Here is a 21149-nt window from a genome sequence, read left to right as displayed (position 1 = left end):
TAATATCATTTATTTCTAAAATTTAATTATAATAGATAATAAGATACATTGATTTTGAATTGAGAAAAAAACACACTTTAACATTTAGGAATAATCATTTGCTTGTTAGGTTTTGGTTTTTCCACCGTTGGACATAGGCCTCCTCCATCCGGTTCCACTCGCGTCTGTCACGGGCCAGGCGCGGCCAGGTAACCATGGCGACGGCGATGATGTCATCTGCCCAGCATCGGCGCGTCGCGCGGCTACCAGTGCAGCACTCTCTCGCTCCATCTGTTGTCACATTTCCTTGCTGTGTGCCCTGCCTAACGCCATTTCAGGCGGCACACCATTTTAGCCGCGTCTATTATTTTTATTTTATTCCGTATTGTTTTACTTTTAACCTTGTTTCTCATATTTAAGGCTAACATTCTCCTTTCGGCTGATCGTTGATAAATTTGAATTTTCTTCATTAATTAATTTGTCTTAATAATAAGATAGTAAAATAAGAAAACAAATCTGTCAACTTTATTTGCAAATAAAAACCCTTAAGTTCATCTGGTTATATTTAGTTTATTTGACATATTTAATAATATTACTATAGTAAATTTATTAAATGGCAATTAAAGTATATATGATATACACAATACGCGTGGAAGCCTACTCTAAGCAACACCCCAAGCTTATATAAAGTTACATTACGCTTTTAACAACTTTCCGATACTTAAAAGTTATATTCCAACTTGAAGTTGATCCATTATTATCTTTGATGAAATATCAATTAATTTTATTAAGGCCAATTTATCTACACGTGTAAGAATATTATGAAACTGTTTGTTTCAGAAGTTTTATAGTCCAGACCAATTTGACAACGGTTGGTCTTCAGTGAGAAATGCCATCCCACGCGAATCTAGTGTAGTGTACAAGTGCTATATTTTATAAATCACAGTCTCTTAAGAAAAATACTGGAACATGATCAGTGTGTATCTAGAACAGGCTATATTTATGTGCTTATCCGAGGCCTGAGGCACATTGTGTATTGTATTTTTGGCATGCCCTTATAGTATTCTCGGAAACACACTTCTAGTGTCAAATGTTCTACATTTGAATGGCATACAAAATTTATCAAATATATAAAATTCTCGTGTCACGGTGTTTGTAATTAAATTCCTCCGATATGGGTATATATTATTACGCTTTATTAGTATATTTACGCAAAATTTTGTGTGCATATGTGAGGTCTCTGTCAATTGGACAACATCTATTTTTATTTCCCTACATGTTAAGGGTGGTTTATTAAATGTTAAATTTTACAAAGTTTTTTTTTATGATACAGCGTACAAAAATACGTACAAGCCTTAATTTTCACCCCTCTACGATTAACCCCTATATATTATAGTATATAGTTATTTTATTGAACTAAAAAAATGTTTTCTAGATATAATATACATTTAACATTTTTTTTTTATAATTTTTGAACTGAGTTGATTCGTATATTTTGTAGAAATAAAATATAATAAATCAGTGGCGCTACAACCTCTTTAGGTCCTGGCCTCAGATTTCTGAATCTATTTCATGATCATTTTTAAATCTAATAGGTAAGTAGGTGATCAGCCTCCAGTGCCTGACACACGTCATCGACTTTTTGGCTCTAAGACATGTCGGTTTCCTCACGATGTTTTCCTTCACCGTTCGAGCAAATGTTAAATGCGAACATAGGAATAAACTTCATTGGTGCACAGCCCGGGATCGAACGTACGACCTCAGATATGAGAGTCGCACGCTGAACCACTAGGCCAACACTGCTCATATATTTTGTATAACAATCTATTTTGTCTTTGTATATTGTCTAACTTTTCTTTTTTATCATAATAATATGTATATGTGTAGCTGTAAGATTAATTATAAATAAATAAAGATTTCGAAGAAACAATCTAACATTTATATAACATTTATCTTAAACATCCAATGACAGTCGAGCTAATGCCTCGACTCAAGTCGCATTTCATTTTCCAGGAAGTTTCCGTTACTCATAAAAAGGTTATTAAAACTTAGAGTCGATCCACTATCTTTCTACTCAGCGCCGTTTCGTGAATCGTTTGAAAGTGGGGCAAACATCCTTTAATATTCTAATTGCTAACATAATACTGAAACTTTCGCCTTGGAATATCGTGTAACGTTTCTAACTCGTTTTCATATATAATGGTATATGGTTGCAAAGATGTTTAATGTTTTCTATATAATTCTTAAGTGTAAAATAAAATATTACGTCGAAATTATTATAGGTTGGCTGAGAACTTTAACATATTATGAGGAAACTGTAACATTTTGGTGCGAATTCGCTAGTTTCAGACAGGCCTAATTGTATACTTGACAGCGTGCACACTCTAGCTCACACACAAACACACAGGACACACTACAGGATACACTGTGAAATCAGGGATTTCTTTGTATGATATATTTCAGAAATATGTCAATTCTTTTTATTGATAAATATACCTAATAACTAACCTTAAAATTTAATAATTAAAATATATTATTAAAAGGAGTCCCTTTAGGCAAGGTTCCGAAGATACTGGTAGCGTTCCTCCTTTGTATATCTAGACTTATTCTTTGTGCGAGGTTGCTGCCAGCTCTTCGGTCTCCAGTGATGTCGACAAATAATAAATATATATTTGAAAATATAATAGGTTCTTTAAGGTAACTTAAAGGTTTTTCAATGTTTCCTCGACATATTTTCCCAATTTCACTGATGCGGAAAGCTTAAGGCTGATGTTTCTTTTAGGGGATGTCACAGGTGTGTCTTGAATCAATTTTTGACTGACTTGATATAATACCATCACATTTGATTTCTAGAACAGAAATGTTATGTCATAAATTATTGATTATTGATTAAATCAGAACAGAAATGTTATGTCATTTGTGTATTGCCAAATGAATGTCTTTGAAATGTTTACATAAATTATTGATTAAATCATGACCATAAATTTACTTCATCGAAGTTGCTAATTACCGTTTTGAAATCGGAAAATGGGACTAAAATTAACAGATTTCTGTCGAATTTCAAAAATATCATAATAATAATAGCCTTTATTTCCAAAACTTAATTATAAACATAGAAGTGTCATTTGTATACCGGTTTTACTTTGTTGTATTATATTATGTTGTTCCTGGATATTCTTACACTTATCTTTGTGATAAATTTTCTGGTAGTTCTAGCAATAAAATATCGATGTATTTTTGGCTTAAATTTATGCCAAGAAAATTTCATAAATATATTAAATCTTATATTTGCTTATCTTACCGAAGCCGCGTACAAATTATTTGAAGTCTGTTAAGTATGAGAGTGTGCAATAATTGAATCAGTTACCGTCTAAATTTCGTACTATTAGCGTGTTTAACCAATTAAAAAGAGCATTAAATATACATAGAGCATGAGCTAAAACTAAAACTAGATGGTGATGTGTATCTCGTTTATAGACAATAAGTTTCTCATGTAAATAAAAATACATTTTTTGTAATGAGAAATAAAGTTCTTTAACCATTTTAAATATATTCCATGCTATAGTCTTGGCATTATTATTTATAAGTAGTATATATGATTTAAATACAGAGATAAGGCATCTACATATGTATTTTCCCTTGAGCCTAATAAAAAGGTGCGTTGTTATTTGAGTGTGTGATACAAGACACCATTATGTTTATGACTAAGACGAGGGCGAAAAGGTTGCACACTTTAAATATCAAGGAAGTAATATTTTACACATAGCAATAAATGTTAATGTTTCAATTTCATAGATTATTTTACGTAAAGTCAAGTATCACAGCCTTCTGTGTTCGACCAGCAAGATGAATTTTTAGACTCTGCGTCTACAAACTTTTTACTAACAAAAACTTGGAGTTTAACAATTTTAAAATATTTTCCTAAAATTACTAAACTACTTTTAATACACAAAGTAAATGTTATACGTCATAAGAGTATCCATAACTTAAAGTAAAAAACCATCGTGGTATTTGTTACATCCTCCCTCGCGAGCGGGATGCCTAAACCCTTACGGGGCAAATGCCCCCTTCGGGTGGTGTCATTGGTTGCACCCTGATGATACAGCTGTGCTGGGGCGGGCTATATAGCCCTTGGTGAGGGCTACTTCGCACGGGGAGGCATTGGCTCGACTCGCAGCCTGCAGTCGATTAAAGGAAATTAAAACAATTCTTAAAACCAATCTCTTTTATACAAACCTAGCCTTCAACGTTTTTACTTGTAAGTATAAAGTAATAAAATAACTTAATGCGTTTTAATTTCAAAATTGTATGTTTGAAATAGTATTAATATAAATTATATAATTATACTCTCCGGGGTTTAAATGCCAGCATGGTAATCCAGGCTAAAATGTGAACACCTCGTTTGAGGATTATGAAACTTTAAACTAAAACTTTAAACGGCTGAAAAATTACTTTGTTGTTGTTATATGTTAAAAGTTAACAGTTCGATTTCATACGAGGCCAAAATATAATACTTATAAAGACCAATAAAGCTAAATTTTTCCTACTTCAAAGTCAAGATTTGTTGCTTACGTTCCCATGTATCAATTATGTTACCTTGTAAGTTTATTTGTTACACGAAACCACTTGTAAAGTTCTTGAAATGCGTGATTTAGAGACCTGGTTAGTTGTTGAACACCCGAGGTCGTTTGCGAACATTCACCACAGTATTCGATACAAAAAGTTAATGGCTAAATACCCAGCTTTGATACTGGTTCGGTGGATGATTTATTTATTGTTTTGATAACTACCTTTATATTTTTTTACTAAATTATTATAAAAATGAAATGTACATAATTTTACCACCAATGTTCACGACGACAGTGGTGTTGCTGGTAAAAAAGTAATTGTTATGTCTTTGTATTAACTACGACTACTAATACTACATTTTAATTTTATGTTGTGATAATTTTTTATGCTTTTTGTTAATCTTATACATATGTTTATGAATTTATGAAATATACTTCTATATAAATTCATAAATAATATGTTTTATTTAGTGATTACACAACAGTTTACACGAAAGTAAAAAAATATCTGATAGGCGTTCCGATAATAATAGAAAATAGAATAACTTGTTTATTGTTGCATTGGATGTATAAATATACAACAAAATCGCAATTTTCGATACGCAATTTTACCCTCTAAGCCAGAGCTTTTTGAAGCTTTCACCAAGAAGCTTTTCACATTTCCATCAAAATAAACCGTCCGGCAAGATGATGTATGCAGTGTTGATGCATTTTTCACTGTTAGATTGATCGATGCCTTGAAATTGTTAAACGATAGCGATGCCTTTATAAATTGGTTAGTAGAAGTGTCCTTTGTACGTCAGTAGTATACGAAAATATTATTACTATAATAATACAATGATAAACAACGATATTAAATTTATATTGACCAGTTAGGAACACATTTTTTTAATAATGTATACCTAATATGACTAAGGGCACACAATGTATGGATAAATATGCAACACATAAATTATTTGGAAGATAAAAGTTCCGAATAAGAAACTTCGCGTTTCATGACGAATAGCGGTATCTGACAGTCGTGAAACGCAACAAACACTAGTTTATCCTACCAATAAGTAATAAATAGCTTATTTGGAACGTATCCGGACATTGTGAAACAGGCCCCTTAATGTGTGCGTAAATGCCTTACCTAGGGAAAGTTCATTTAAAAATGTATTGATTACAGTACTCATCTGTGCGCATAACACTTAGCATGTTATAAATTACATGCTTTCATTCTCTTCGATATGCCGTACAGTAGCGGACGAGGCAAAGAGAGCTGGTAGGAGTTGGAGCGAGGTGAAATACGAGGCCCAAGACCGAACGCGATGGAGACTCGCTGTGGACTGTGGTAGGTGTGGGGGAATGTGATAGGACATTAACTAATTCTCTTAGAGCTCTGTAAGTGCTAAAAGTGGAAAACAACAAGCTCGTAGTCTTACATTTTTATTTGAATTTCGAAGCTTGGTTTGAATCTATGGGTAATAAAATTGGTCAGTGTTCGGAACTTAACTTTACTTGAAGTGACGAATTATATTTCTGTCCATTGTCCCTTGGGCTCTCTCGTTAATCATTGTGACGCAGTGGACAGGGCGATAAGGACAGACTGATGGTCAATGCAAGACTTGGAGTTTGCTTCTTATTGTGACGTGCTGCGTTTGTTCTCTTTGTATGTAAGAAAAAGAACCATAATATTCATTGTGTATTTGTATTAAGACAGTTATACAATTAAAATTCGGAATTTAAAATATTTAAACATGTAGTTTAAAACTCAGACTGTATTGTATATGGTTTACTGCTCCATACAACTTTGATATAATTACTTTTATTATATTATTGTTACATTTGTGGTCAAGAATAATGTAAATTACACATTAAAAACAGAACTTTAAATCAATACTAAGTTATACTTTTAAAACACTGTATTAGTATTAAATATCTGTGGTATTTTTGTGACATTTAATTGTATCTCTTTATTATTTTTTAATTTTTTAACAAATCATATAAATTGTTATATGACGACTTGTTGTCAAATGATTAAACACATTTTTATTTATATTGCATTGTATTTAAAAAAAATTACGTATAAGCATCACAAAAAGAAGTTTCAAATAAAAAATTCTTTACGGTAATCATGTTTTATTATCTGACTGGTAATTCAATAACCGATAAGTCTGATAAATTAATGCGATTTTAATCCACAAAACTGCCAATCCCAGCGCTTGTAAATCCAACATTCAAATCTTCGAGCAATAACTCTGAGAAGGATAAATACCAGCCTTCATAATCCGAGATCGGAATTAATTTATAGAGCGGGCCCGTCCTGCTATGACCTCTGTATGAAATATTAACGCACTCTGTTTTATGAAAATATTTGCGGTTTAAGTGATGAGCGAGAATTTTAACAATTTTACACAATACAATCTATGAACGCGTGGGTTGAGTGTGCTTATCATTAGATTTGAAGGTAAGACCCAAAAAGTTGATGGCTGCGCCACCTACTTGTCTATTGGAAACAAAATTACCGCTAAACTAATAAAGGAATCTAAGACCAAAGTGAAGAGCGAAAATATTATACCAAAATTAGAATCAGATCTGTTCTGAAGGGAAGTGGACGATGTATTAATAGGTTGCTTCCTGCCTGGTCAGTGCCACACTGCATCTGCTCATAGGGTTGTCTTGGAAGGAAAAAAATCGTGTTGTATTTCATACACTGCATTTCATACAATATTGAAGACTGAATTACGAAAAGGTATATTTCTACTAACGGCGAATAAAATTTTCCTATGTACTATAGGAAATATAAAATTGTTTTTTTTTAATAGTATCATGAACAGTCCAGTCAAATGCTTCTTATTTATTGTTTAAAACATGAACTCTATAGACGCTTATATAACTTTAACATTTATAGTATAGTTAGATTCCATAACTCAGGTTTTACTAAATGTTCCAAAATTCTGCTACTGATTTTTAAATACAAACCAACTAAATGCAACCTAAGATAACAATAATAAACTACTGATCTTCTAAATTTAAAAATTGACTAAACAATTTCCACAGCAGCGGTATTCCATATTCAAAAAGGTTTTCTTAAATTTCTCTTTTCCCGCCATAAGCATTCACAATAATCGTTAATTCCCATAACTTGAATTTGTACGAGTATTACCATGCTCAACAATTCGAAAGCATGATGAAATGCCAGCTGTGAGGAAGAGCAGATGTACTTTGATAAGTCATTCGTAGTTCCAACAGGGTCACCGGGGCCGTAAACTTTTATTGCTTTCGTAATAAAGTTTAAATTACAACCGCCAAGTCTTTCATTATTCATGTTCGCGTTACGAATGATAATTTTAATTTTTCGGATTTAATAATTGTTTATTCTTGTCACGGAATCAAAAGATTATTTTAATACTTATTACTGCCATTTAATATTTTTATTTGCACTCTGCATATGTGTTGTAATAACATCTATATGCTTACAGAACGTAAATTTGAATGTATCGTTAAACTAAGTCATTCATATAAGTCATGACTTTGAAAAACTATTCTATGTACTTTTTAATGATCATTATTAATACTGTTTCGTATTGTATTCGAAGTTTTCATTTCCGGTTGTGGTATGCTGTTCTTTGATGTGGAACAGAGAACAAAGACAAGGAATATATATTATATATAATAATATATATTTGATTCTAGTGAAATTACTATGTAATATTTGTAAAACATCTAGATATTATTTTATGCAAACATAATTTAAATACGTTGGCTTCGAGCTACTAAAGACAAGTTGAAAAAGTTTAAAAAAAAACATTTTTCCTAAAACGATGGATGATGGACCCTTTTTGAAACTCAATTGGTATTATTATGACGTTGAAATAAAGGCTGTGATTACAAATTTTAATGCAATTATTTCACATGGCTTACCCTATTTTGAACTTACTACTGTTTAGATATATAATTGCTGGAATACAATATATTATACTGAATTTGCATAGTAGTCAAAGAAGTTGATCCCCTACAACCTCTTCTTTTATATTTAAACTTTTAAATTTGAACCTTGTCAGTTAAACTTTCTGTTGAATAGTGCTTCAGATTAGTCCAGAAGTCCAGTTTTGCTAAAAAAAAACTAAAATATATCTGCCCCTTTCTCGTGGGTACTTTTTACTATAATTAAATTAATACTACATAATGGAAAGGGCACATTTCATATAGTTATATTAAAACTTAATGTAAATATAGACTAAAGACTAACTTTGTTGAGTGCGCGATATGAAGTTACATAATAAATTAAAGCTTAATCTAGTTATTATTCGTACACAAGACAAACCGGAAGAAGTAACAATTGAGGTTGTACTATTGTTCAAACCTTTGTGTGCGTCTAAAATTAGCAGCGGTTAAGGAAAATTTTATTAAACATTTGCTATATCGGATTTTACCTTGAAAAATATCAATATAATATTGTGGGAAAAACACCTTTTCTAAAAATAAAGATATAATAGAGAAAAGCTACTTATAATCTGATCTGCTTTCATCTCATCATAATAATCAATATAACATTATAAAGTAAATTTACCACTGTATATTTAATAACACATCAAATTAGCTACGTAGACAACAACTGCAACCGCAGTATATAAGCTACGTGGCTAGAAGTAACGTAGCAACGCCTACGAATTTTAAATTAAGGAAAAACTAATATTTTTAGGCGTACTACTAGACATACGTCCCTGATAGGCATTCAATCTTTTGTGTCCATAACTCTCGTTTCTGATGATGCAAAACATTCTGACTGAGACTAATTATAATTAATAGGCTCTTGCCATTGCTTCTCTTCCGTTCTACGCCCTTGATTTGAAAACTGGCAGTAAATGTAAAATTAGATTCACTTAATGTATATTTCTTTTATTTTTGATGTTCATAAGTGTACATTATGTTACCTATATGAATAAATGATTTTTGACTTTGACTATCAAAAATGTATATACAGTCGCATAATTGAGACTATATATAAAAGGTGAATGTTAATAAAACCAGCCTTAATAAATCGTTATAAGGAAAAAACAAATTACCAACACATAAGCACACTCGAGTAAACACCCACATACTACTTAAGATTCATGTCACATACTCTAATATGCGTAGTTGTTGAGGTTATTGCCGCATAACATCGTTTCTAATAACGCGGAGCGTGGCCCTCAAAGTTCTAACAATAAAGAACTTTTCTAAGGACATTAGGCCTTTATAGAACACTAACATTGTTACTGACGACTAAGGTTTAAGTGAAATTCAAAATAAACATGAAGTTTAGTTTATCGCCGTGCTTACGGCGTTAGAATGTACTACAATATTACATTATTTACACACTAGTTTCGTCAAGTTCTTTATCAGCTTATTCTGTATTATGTTGTTTACACTGTGCAGTTAAGAGACTTGGTAGATAGAGAATAAAACGGTGCAGTTAGACTTTGTTTATAAATATTCCATTTGTGGTTATTATACAACTATTAAAGGTGTGAATTTTAGTTATTAATTTAAAACCCGACTCTCACACATTTCTGTATAAATAGACGCTAAGTAATTCAAGTCTATATTAAATTCCTAAGATACGTGATGCTTGACACAACGGAACCGGCTTTCACGATTTTTATTACATTGCAGGTACGTTAAGTAGCTAAAACAAAAGGAATTTTCTAGAATCTCATTTCGTAAAGGATGAAAGGGTTAATAATAAAATTACAACTATATATTCCGTTCTTGTATAACCGTTTATCTTTGATTTGATATAAGTATCTATTCTAAATACGATTGGTTGTACAAAAGTCATATTGGTTTATTAATTAGAAAAAAAGAAATAAATGGAAGTTTATATGAAAAAAGTCGTGTATATGGTTTTATTCTTTGAAATTATCTATCTTACTTGTGTTATAAAACCCAGCCAGTATTAGTCACAATGTGGTCCACGTGCTTGTCCAAGGTAAGTGTTGGGCTCGAGGAAGACTCCAAGAGGAGACGGAGCTAGCAGCTTAAAGATAATTCTGAAGTATGTCCGAACCAATTCAACTTAGAGTCATTCAAGAAAAGAGCGTACCAATTCTTAAAAGGGCGGCAACGCACTCGCGAGCCCTCTGGAATTGAGAGTGTCCATGGGCAGCGGTATCACTTAACATCAGGTGAGCCTCCTGCCCGTTTGCGAACTGTTCTATATAAAAAAAACTCCTAGAATAAGCTTATATAATCTTTGGAACGGGATTACATTAAGTGGTAAAGGTGACACAATATGTATTTAAAATATAACTTGTTAAGTTTGCAAGAGTCGTCGAGCCAGATGTCACGACTGTCTTGAGAGAAAGGACCCCTTTTATGATTTCTGATAAAACACTGTAAACAATTGCAAGACTATATATAATTGAAATACTGTATTGCAAACCGATTATATTATGGTCAATATTGTCCAACACCTGAAAGTGGATGTAGATTGTTTCTATCTGGTTATCACTATGCAAACCAGTCAAAACTTAACTATTTAGATAAGGAGATGCCGCGTGCAAAGCTATAATACCATAGTATGAAATAAATATAATTATTGTTTAAAAATATTTATACATTTTCATTATACAATGTGCAATAATTGTCTCAATATCGGATTATAGTACGTAGTAAATGGTATACTATTAAATAGCGATCAACAAGGTACAGCCCTATATTATAACAAACTGAATGCCAATCAAGCTGATTGTATAAAAAAATTTCAAACAAAAGAAGATCCCTTCTACTCTTTATTGTTCTGATTGATGAACTTTTTTTTTATTGATCCCTTATTCATAAACATGAATTAGGTGTAAAGCATTTCTATTATGCTAGTTTTAATTATATATCATTGAGTGACCTTCAATAGATTTATCTGGGAAACATTAAACACGTGAAGTGGAAATAATTTTTCATGTTAAGGGCATCCGACGTTGTTATACACGACTAGCCAACGGGCCGTGAAGATAATGTAACGCCCAGTTTTATCAAAACTTGCCTTTGACCTGGAAACTCAAAGACAAGGTAACCACATTATAAATGAATTTCTAGTGGACTGATAATATCAAGATCTGATGTACACACAAGAGATGTCAGAGAAATATTGAAGAGAAGAGATTTTTTAATAATATAGTATAGGTTTTCTCTCTCTCTCTCTCTTTTATCAAAACACTAGCGGACCCAACAGAGGTTGTCCTGATAATTCAAGCGATTAGTATATATTTTTTTAATTTATTTTAAACAAAGTTTGAGAGAACCGTCTGCAGTGCCACCTGCCGGCGTGATTCTTAACCATCCAGGACGCCTCCCAAACGCAAAAAAAAACAAATCGATGCAGCCGTTTGAGAGAAGTGACATACACACGTTCAGCAGAATTGTATATATATAAAGATATTTTCTACCTATTTTTTGAAAAAGTGTGTTATGGCATAAGTATAGTCTATTACATATTTAACCTTTTTAGATGTATTTTTTTTATTATTACTTTATATTTATTTTAGCAAATTAATTTTCGTACATCCTCTGACAATTCACCAGCAGCATTCTGACAATGTTATGCCAAACGCCATAAGGTTACTTACATCAAAAAGTTTGAATTGTATGGCGTTTAAGTATTTTTAAATTTTATAATTTCCGCACAATTTTCTTTAATTTCACTAAAAACCTCCTGATCATTACAAACACAACAAAAAAAGAATTCGAAATCGGTCCAGCCGTTCACGCGTTATGCCGTCGCGTGATACCATGGGAAATAGGGATTTATTTAAATTATGATATATTTTTACTATGTTTCAAGCATAATGCCTGGATCTAGATGGTTGAAGTTTTCTCATGTAATCTGTGATACGTGGCTATTTCTTCTTTACTATAAAATTTATTACCTTTAAATCTGTATCCATAGGTCAGAATATCATATATGCAATAGCAATTATCTTACTAAGAAATCTTGAAGGCACTATTAAAATATGAAACAACAAAAATGTACTTATCACTGTCTGGTCTATGACCACAAAAATATTAAATAATACGTTTATTTTTCTACATTAATAGTCATATTTTAAACTAGTTATAGATGAACACTTTTTAGGCGAAGCACAAAAATATTTGAAAGAGGCCTTTACCCATGAAAGGGTTCCAATCAATATAAATTTGCGCGCCACTGTGTGTGGCAGAATATTCGAACGATTTCCGATTGTACCACCTTAACATTTTGTACCATATTCTTGCAATAAATAAATTATTATTATTCTTAATGATACTCTAGGTATTAGGATATCAAGAAAAAAATGTACAAATCTAAGCTGTTTATTCTAATATATTATATTTATTAATATATTTTATCTCAAAATAGTCTGAATAGATCAAATCAGTTCAAAATTTAAATTTGAACTTTGTATTTATCGTGAAGTCATATACAACTTTTCTTCCGTATTCCATCCAATATCCGCCGTAGAAGGCTTTCGAGCTAACTCGAAATTGAATGTAATATTCGAACCTGCGTGATACGGAGGAAATTAACTTAGCAATCAGTATATTAAATTATTGAACATCTATCTCACACTCATGTATCACTTAATTCTGATAGGCTTTTGAATTGATTTGCTCCATTTCAAAACCAATTTGTATTAAAAACTTGGTGACTGAAAAGAGTGACGGAAAGTTTCTTGCCAGTTCTTCTTACCCGCTCTACGCCCTTGACTTGCGAACTGGTTGTGAATGTAAATTTACAATTAATTTAATTAGTTTTTTTTTGACGTTCATAATACATGTTTGCCTATATGAATAAAGATATTTTTGAGTTTGAGATTGAATATCTGTTAGGTGAAAGGCAGTGTTTATGCGAACCGATATTGTAATTGCACCTTGTTAACATTATTATCTCTCTTTCATTTAAACCAAATGTATAGTTTGAAGGATCTAAGTTTACGGGGAAGTGATTAGATTAATAAATGAATAATCAACTGTTAATTAAATTTCTTAATTACTTTCTTATTGTACACAAACAACAAAACATCGACATCATTTTTTTTTATAGAACAGGGGGCAAGCGGGCAGGAGGCTCGCCTGGATTTAAGTAATACCGCCGCCCATGGACACTCTCGATGCTAGAGGGCTCGCGAGTGCGTTATATTTATAGCTAATTTATGCCAATACGCCGGTAGCCACGTGTAATATTTGATAGGAATATATTCGTCAATTATTATCGGAATATGTATTGGAGTACTTAATTTTTTTAATAAAAATACATTGTTAATAGAACAAAATGATAAATATATAAATATATTTATTGTTTTCTTATTATTTTCTTATACGCATTTTAATACCAACTTTCTAAGTAAGTATTCTTGAATATCAATACAAAACTATAAATACTAGGAGCTCATAACTACAAGGAGTAATCCAAGTCAATATTTCTTTTCTTAATTATAAGGATTGCGCAAGTCATACCAATTACGAGATTTATATGTCTTCTAAAGCTATTGAGATATTACAGAGTTATATTATTTGTTGTTACTATTATGACATTTCACGGCTGTACAGGATATATTTTCATCAATTATTATATACTAGCGACCCGCCCCGGCTTCTCACGGGTGCAATGCTGATACTAAATACACAACAGAAAATCTGTGAACGTTGTATATAAAAATGTGGGTTATCCATAAGAGATAGACATATACCATGACGGACTTTTTGTAGACCTTTTCAATGTGTACAATACTTAGTGCATTATTTTGATAAAACTCGTAGGGTTCAGCCTGCGTTTGCAATGTAAGCGGAAAAAGTGTAATTATTTACGACATCACATTTGAAACCTCAAAAATAACAGTACTTCTCCACTATTTAATGGATGTTATTATACATATCTACTATCACTCTATCTATTAAAAAAAACCGCATCAAAATCCGTTACGTAGTTTCAAAGATTTAAGCATACAAAGGGACATAGGGACAGAGAAAGCGACTTTGTTTTATAATATGTAGTGATTAAGACTAAGAATAATAAATGATAGAATCAATGTTTGTAGATAGAATGATTCTTTTAATTTTTTATAATAATGGAAAACTATGATCATATAGAAAAAATGTTTCGATTTAAACTGATTTGATCTCCCATTTAAAACCTACAGCTTTTAAAATAATTAAAATTGTTTGAATTTTATCAAAATAAGATTTTTAATTATTTCAGCCTAAGCCGTCCTAAAAAATATTAATTAGTTACCAGCTTTCATTCAGGAATTTTTTAAAATAGATGAAAGCAAAAGAAAACCCTCTACACACTTGGGCCGATATATTTCTATATACAATTTATATTCTGTTACTATACAGTAGTATGTTCTATTTTCCTCAAAGAAAATAGAACATACTACTGTTTAGTAACAGGGACTTAGTATCTCCGGATATTTCTATATAGCTTGTAAATCAAAATAGCAATCATATTTGCATATAGCATTCAATTTGCATTAATATTTTTACGTCACCAACCAATAAAAACCGATAGCAATTCGATCAGCAAATGCCGAATATTTGCTCTGGTTTCAGAACAATTTGTTTCTGTCAGGGCAGCTATCAATCATAAAACAATAAAGGTAAAAACGGTTCGTAACACCCACTTACCACGAATGAAATCGAACAACCGATATTAATGGCGATAATGTTACCAAAAAGGCGATGTTTTGTTTGTTTTATGTATAAAAAACCTAAGTAGCACACTTCACAATTCTTTTGTTTTCATTTCGCCGAATAATAATTATAAAATATAATATATAATAGGCTGCTTTAAAGTACATCTCCCACTGTGGCAGTGCGTTACGATCCCGGTTGTGCAACGACTTTTCTTAAGCAAATAACATTTACTCGTAATTAAACATCAATGAAAATCGACATGTGTCGGGCACGTGTACCTACTTTTTATTTATTGTAATTTTTTTCGTATGTATCGAGACAGCCGTCCCTGAATATTAACCTGCCGCCTCCATTCTTCTTCATGCGATTGTATTGATCGTAATATCTACTTGTCTTCATTAAAAATTCTAATATACAGATGCATATATGACTCATGAAGTCAATTCCCATATACAGCTGTCACGCCTCAGTATTATTAGTTTTGATAAGTATTGTGTATTTTTGTTTGATAAGCTTGCAAATGTCGCGCTATTTTTTTACATAAAGTCAGTATTGAGTGAAGTAAAAATGCCTCATCAAGTGTTGCAATCTTATCTATTTCTAATTGAAAACGTCGTCAGAATCTAATTAAATACTACTATCGACAAATGTAGTATAATATCGAATAACTATTAGTGTTTTAAAATATCAAACAAATGAAAATGTTTTTAGAAATATATATAGATATATTAAAAAGCATTAAAATCTAAAACAAAACAAACCATTATATAAATTACATTTTCTCGTCACCGTGATCTTTTAGCCTAGAATCTTGTCTAGATTATTTTCCAAGGCAAACCTGAGAACCAATTCCCTTAATGCGCGCTGCGGAATAAAAACTCGGAAATCCATTTTTAATTTCCGTCTACAAAACACTTTAACCACAGTAAATAGAACTTATTGTAGCGTTCTCCTTGTCGAATACATTCAACAAACTTATTTCGATTAATAAAAGACTCCACTTGTAACTGTTTTAATTTTTCGAATGTATTTATTTTATAATACATTTTAAAATATTATATTAAAGATATATTAGGTTATAAAATAGTCCTAAAAAAATAATATCGGTTACTCAAGGGGTTGTAATTTTACTGAACGAATAAAGTTATAGTAATTACATATACATTTTTCAGCTTTAATGATATTATGTAACCAAACAAGGTAATATAAAGAATTAATCGTTACTGTATGTAACAAAAGTCAGATGGTATATCTCTGATATATTCCTGAAAGCATATTTTTTAAATATTATTATTTGTACTGATTTTATATTGTTGACTTTTCACTTTGGTAATAATAAATTATTTTTTAAAAATCGAACGACTACATCCACGGAACTCTGTTTTATTTTCATTAGAAACATCTAATGAAAAAATAATAATTGCATTAGGTACACCTAATTTAACTTTTTACAATAATAAACAATTCAATTTGAAACAGACAACATTTTAAATTTAGACACCAATGTTTGTCTGGCTTTGTTGGTGGCGTCAAAGGATAAAAAGCAAACAAATGAATACCCACAAAAGCCTATTTTTGTATCGAATGACACATTAATCAATACTATTGACATGTATACGTAAGACTAATGCGATGGAACGATTCATCATTACCCCTTTTCCTTGTAAGATATATTATTTTTGTGTTCGTGGAAGTTTGATTATCTTGAGTATACTAGGGGAGAATGAGAATAGCAGATTACTACTTCAATATTGAAAATGTTAGATTAAAGATTATTTTGTTTGAAATTTTTATTTAGAGAACTTGTTTACTAGTATAACAGGATTTAATTACAAATATATATCTGCGTAGTTTAGCGAATAGTTTTTATCTATTTTAATTATTATTATTTAGGTAAAGGTTACAAATAATATGTTTAAAAAAAAACTGCTAATCGCCTACCAAAATCAACTACCATTAATCATAATAATGGTAGTTGATTTTTTATTGAATATGATTATAGAATAAGCAACCAATTTAAGGAAATTTTATTATAAGTTAAAGATAGGAATAAACACCATCATCATATGCCTGCTCCGTAAAAAAATTTAGTTTATGTATTCATGTAATAATTATGTAGTAATAATTTGTAAATATACTTTTTTTTTAATTTTTGCCATAGTGAAAATTATAATGTAACTTTATTAGTAGTAATTTGTCCATCATGGTAAGGTTGCAAAAGCGGTTGTATCCAACGAGATAGTTCCTGCAACATTGCGTCAAATTGTGTTTTGATAGTAAAACTTAAAGAACACTACTTCAAGTATAGAACGCTAAAAACTAGCATTCTCACATACAGCTGAGTTAGTATGATGAACAGTTGGGAGTTAATCAGATTGATTTTCTGCCGTAGGAACTCGTGAGGCTCATGTTTTCCTAAAAGTATTAGTAGAAAAATTTAGAGATTTGCAAACAGATGTTACTCTTTGGATAACAGAGAAAGCGTTTGACAAGGTAAAGCACTCTGAGATTTCCTAAAGCGCTAAACTTTATTACACCAGAAACAACAGTCACCCGAACCGAATCCGCGGACGACCGACCCAATCAAGGAAATGATAATAAAAATGTCAAATCGAATTTGGTTAGCTCTCATTACGGTTTTCGATAGTAAAATGGTAGCCGTGTTGGGATTATAAAGGTAGGCTTCATTGAGTTATCGGAACCCCCGGGACTAAACCTAACCTACGTCAGCTAATTCAAAAAGTTTCGTACCGCAAAAACATTATTTTGTTAACCTTTTATGTAAAACCTTAGGGGATGTAACGAGTTTTTCAATATTTTTATCAGTGCATTATTTTCTTTGTATTTCAGGGATATATTATTTGAAGGCGTGAATAAAATATAGTTATGTCGCGGCGTGTGAAATAAATTTCATGGAATGTGATTTTTAGAGTTTTTGTTTTTAAACTGGCTCATCTGATGTTCAATCAATCAATCAATCAAAATATCTTTATTCATATAGGTAAACAAGTACACTTTTAAAGCTCAAAAAAATTAAAATGATTGTAAATTTACATTTACTGCCAGTTCTTAAATCAATGGCGTAGAACGGAAGAGAAGAACTGGCATTAAACTCTCCGCCACTCTTTTTCATCGCCAAGTTTTTTTCTTTTACACAACGTTTGTAAGAAGCTGCAACCATTACACCATATTCCATAAGACATCTTGAGTAATCAAGAATAATAAAATAAATTAAAAACAAAGATTTTTCCTCTATCAGTAGGTGGCATGGTGAAATAGGAGCACGGACTTACAAACTCGTGGGAACAACACGCAAATAATTGGGATTCGAAATTTGAATTGGGAACTATAGAACTTGATAAATAAAAAATATCATCCTGATAGTTAAAATAAAACAATACAAGAAACATATTAAACGATTTCTTGTCGCTAACCACTTGATTGTTTAAAATCACGACCCGACTGCGCCCTGATAAGATTTATGTACTGCTTTTGACACTTAATTTCGTTCGCCTTTTGATGGTACCCGTTATTTTTCTGTTCACTGTAAACGGAAGTTAATAGAATTTCACTCTTTAGTGAAGTCATGCGTGGAAATTTGTGAAACGATAGAATGACTTCTTTGCGCATGAGAGATGGGTTTTGTATTATTTTAAGATTATAACGGAGGAAAGACATATTTACAGAAATCAATGACAGTCCGACCAGCAATGCGTCTTTCATCCCTGAGGTCTTCGTTCATTTTGGAGTAAAGTAGAGGGTAGATAGAACCAGCTATATAGTTAGTTATGGATAGATATATTTAGGAATATAAGTTTAATTTTTTAATGTTTTTATCTAGAATAGTTGGTGTGGGTGTTATTTGGAATTCTATCGTATTAGTAATTACTGTTAAGATAGAAGAACAAGAAAAATGTAGTGAAAAAAAAAAATTAAAAAAAAAAATATAGTACCGACGCCCCAGAGCTGGTTCTTTCCTCGCTTGGATAAGAATCGCAATACAGCGAAGAAACGCATTAAAATAATACTGCCACAGGGACCAAACTTTTTAAATGTCTTCACATATTCTAATTGTCCAATTTTCATGATTATTACAACTTTATTGGTCAAGGTATTATTAATATGTGTGTAGGAAATAGATATTTACACCGCATAATATTACACCGCATAGATTTTAAGCTTTTTAGCGAATATGCTTGCTATTCGTTATCATGACTGTGATGATTAAAGTTTCATAAAATTAGTGTTCACAGACACTGTTTAAGGTGTATCATAAGGTGTACATAAAAATTTATCTAAACGCAGTTTTGTCTAAAATCCTCATCTGCCTTTTCTTATGTAAACACGCTTTGACAGAAATAGACAAAAGAAAATGAAATAAGGAGTGCGATAAGTTAGCTTAAATGATTTAAATTTTTTATATGCCCTTTGGTACCCTAAATGCTGGCTGTATTAAATTCTTAATTTTATCATAATAGACGACCTTTTTGAGTTTCTTGAATACCTCAAATTAAATAAAAGACTAAAGGACTGGCTTATGAACACGCCTTATGCAGTGTTAGAGCTGTTTCTGAGACCTAATATGTAAATACACACCTTACTCATTCACTTAATCACACATTTGCACCCACACACTTACTCATACACACGCAGGCATGTTGATAGCGGTTGAAAAATGATAAATAAAATAAGGTTAAATAATGTAATTATTTTAAGGAATTAAAAATTAAATTTGTGTATGGAAGAGCTGGGAACCCTGACACAGGTATTTTTTACTTAAAAGGTTTTCCAACTCTTACACCTAGGAATGAAAATGTACCTACTGAAAATGAATAAACACTTTTTTATTATTTATAACTTTGAATTAATCTTCGTTATACGAAAAATATATCCAATGCAAAATATTCATATAATTGAGTCCCATTGTTTCAATTTTAAAATATATTATAATTGACCTGTTAAAACCAATTATTTTTAGTATCTGTTTGTTAATTAATTATGCACTTCTTGTACTTTACCCTCTATATTATGTGTTATTTTTTATTGTCTCAAAGAAATCGCTTGTTAGCGAAAAGGCCGCCCGTTGCCTGATAACTTATGTAACCTACTTACTTTTTGTTTTGGCAATGAAGAATATATACATATTGTTTTAAAATCATATATCCCGGTTTGCAGCTAGGTATGTAAAACTTGTTATCTATAGGAAGTTATCTACTGTGAGGAAGGGATTACGTCAAAGGCCTGTACTAAGAGAACATTATTATAATACTTATAAAAATACCGTATGGAATCCCTGGAATCTTGCTCTACCAGCAGTTCGTAGCCCGTTTGTAAGGTATCCAAGATCAAAGCGTTCTTAATAAGCTTTGAATCAGATATCTTCTAAGTCCGATATAATATTCTGTTGAGATATTGATATCAAGGACCGGTAATTAGCCTCACCTTAATTAGCGCCGTGTAATCTGCGTACAGTTGACGTGACTTAAATATTCTTTGATGTTTTAATTGTAAATTAAATAATTCCTTATAGTTGACTTTTAAGAATGATATCGGTAGATTATTATTTGTACAAGTTACAGATTAATAAAAGAAAAAGTGCAGGTAAATTGAAGAATTAAACAATTATACAACCATCCAATAAAAAAAATCAGTGGCGCCACAACCTCCTTTAGGCTTGGCCTCAGATTTCTGAATCTGTTTCATGATCATTTTTAAATCTAATAAGCAAGTAGGTGATCAGCTTCCAGTGCTCCACGTCGTTGACTTTTTGGGTCTAAGACATTTCGGTTTTCTCACGATGTTTTCCTTCACTGTTCGAGCAAATGTTAAATGCGCACATAGACAGAAAGCACATTGGTGCACAGCCGGGGATCTCTTTATATATAATAATCAACGGTCATAGGTTAGGCCTTACTCAATTGTTTTGTTCTTTTAAATGATTTTTATAAATATTAAATAGCTATGGTA

General features: G+C 31.4%; 1 protein-coding gene across 1 annotated transcript in view; it reads right to left on the bottom strand.

Annotated features, from left to right (window-relative positions):
• Nucleotides 1–21149, bottom strand: part of LOC110995213 (nephrin) — a 333726-nt gene that overhangs the window by 170713 nt on the left and 141864 nt on the right. The gene's annotated exons all lie outside the window — the stretch shown is intronic.

This window comes from Pieris rapae, chromosome 12, assembly GCF_905147795.1.
Source record: "Pieris rapae chromosome 12, ilPieRapa1.1, whole genome shotgun sequence".
Taxonomy (NCBI): Eukaryota; Metazoa; Arthropoda; class Insecta; order Lepidoptera; family Pieridae; genus Pieris; species Pieris rapae.
This window is presented reverse-complemented; position numbering and strand designations above follow the sequence as displayed.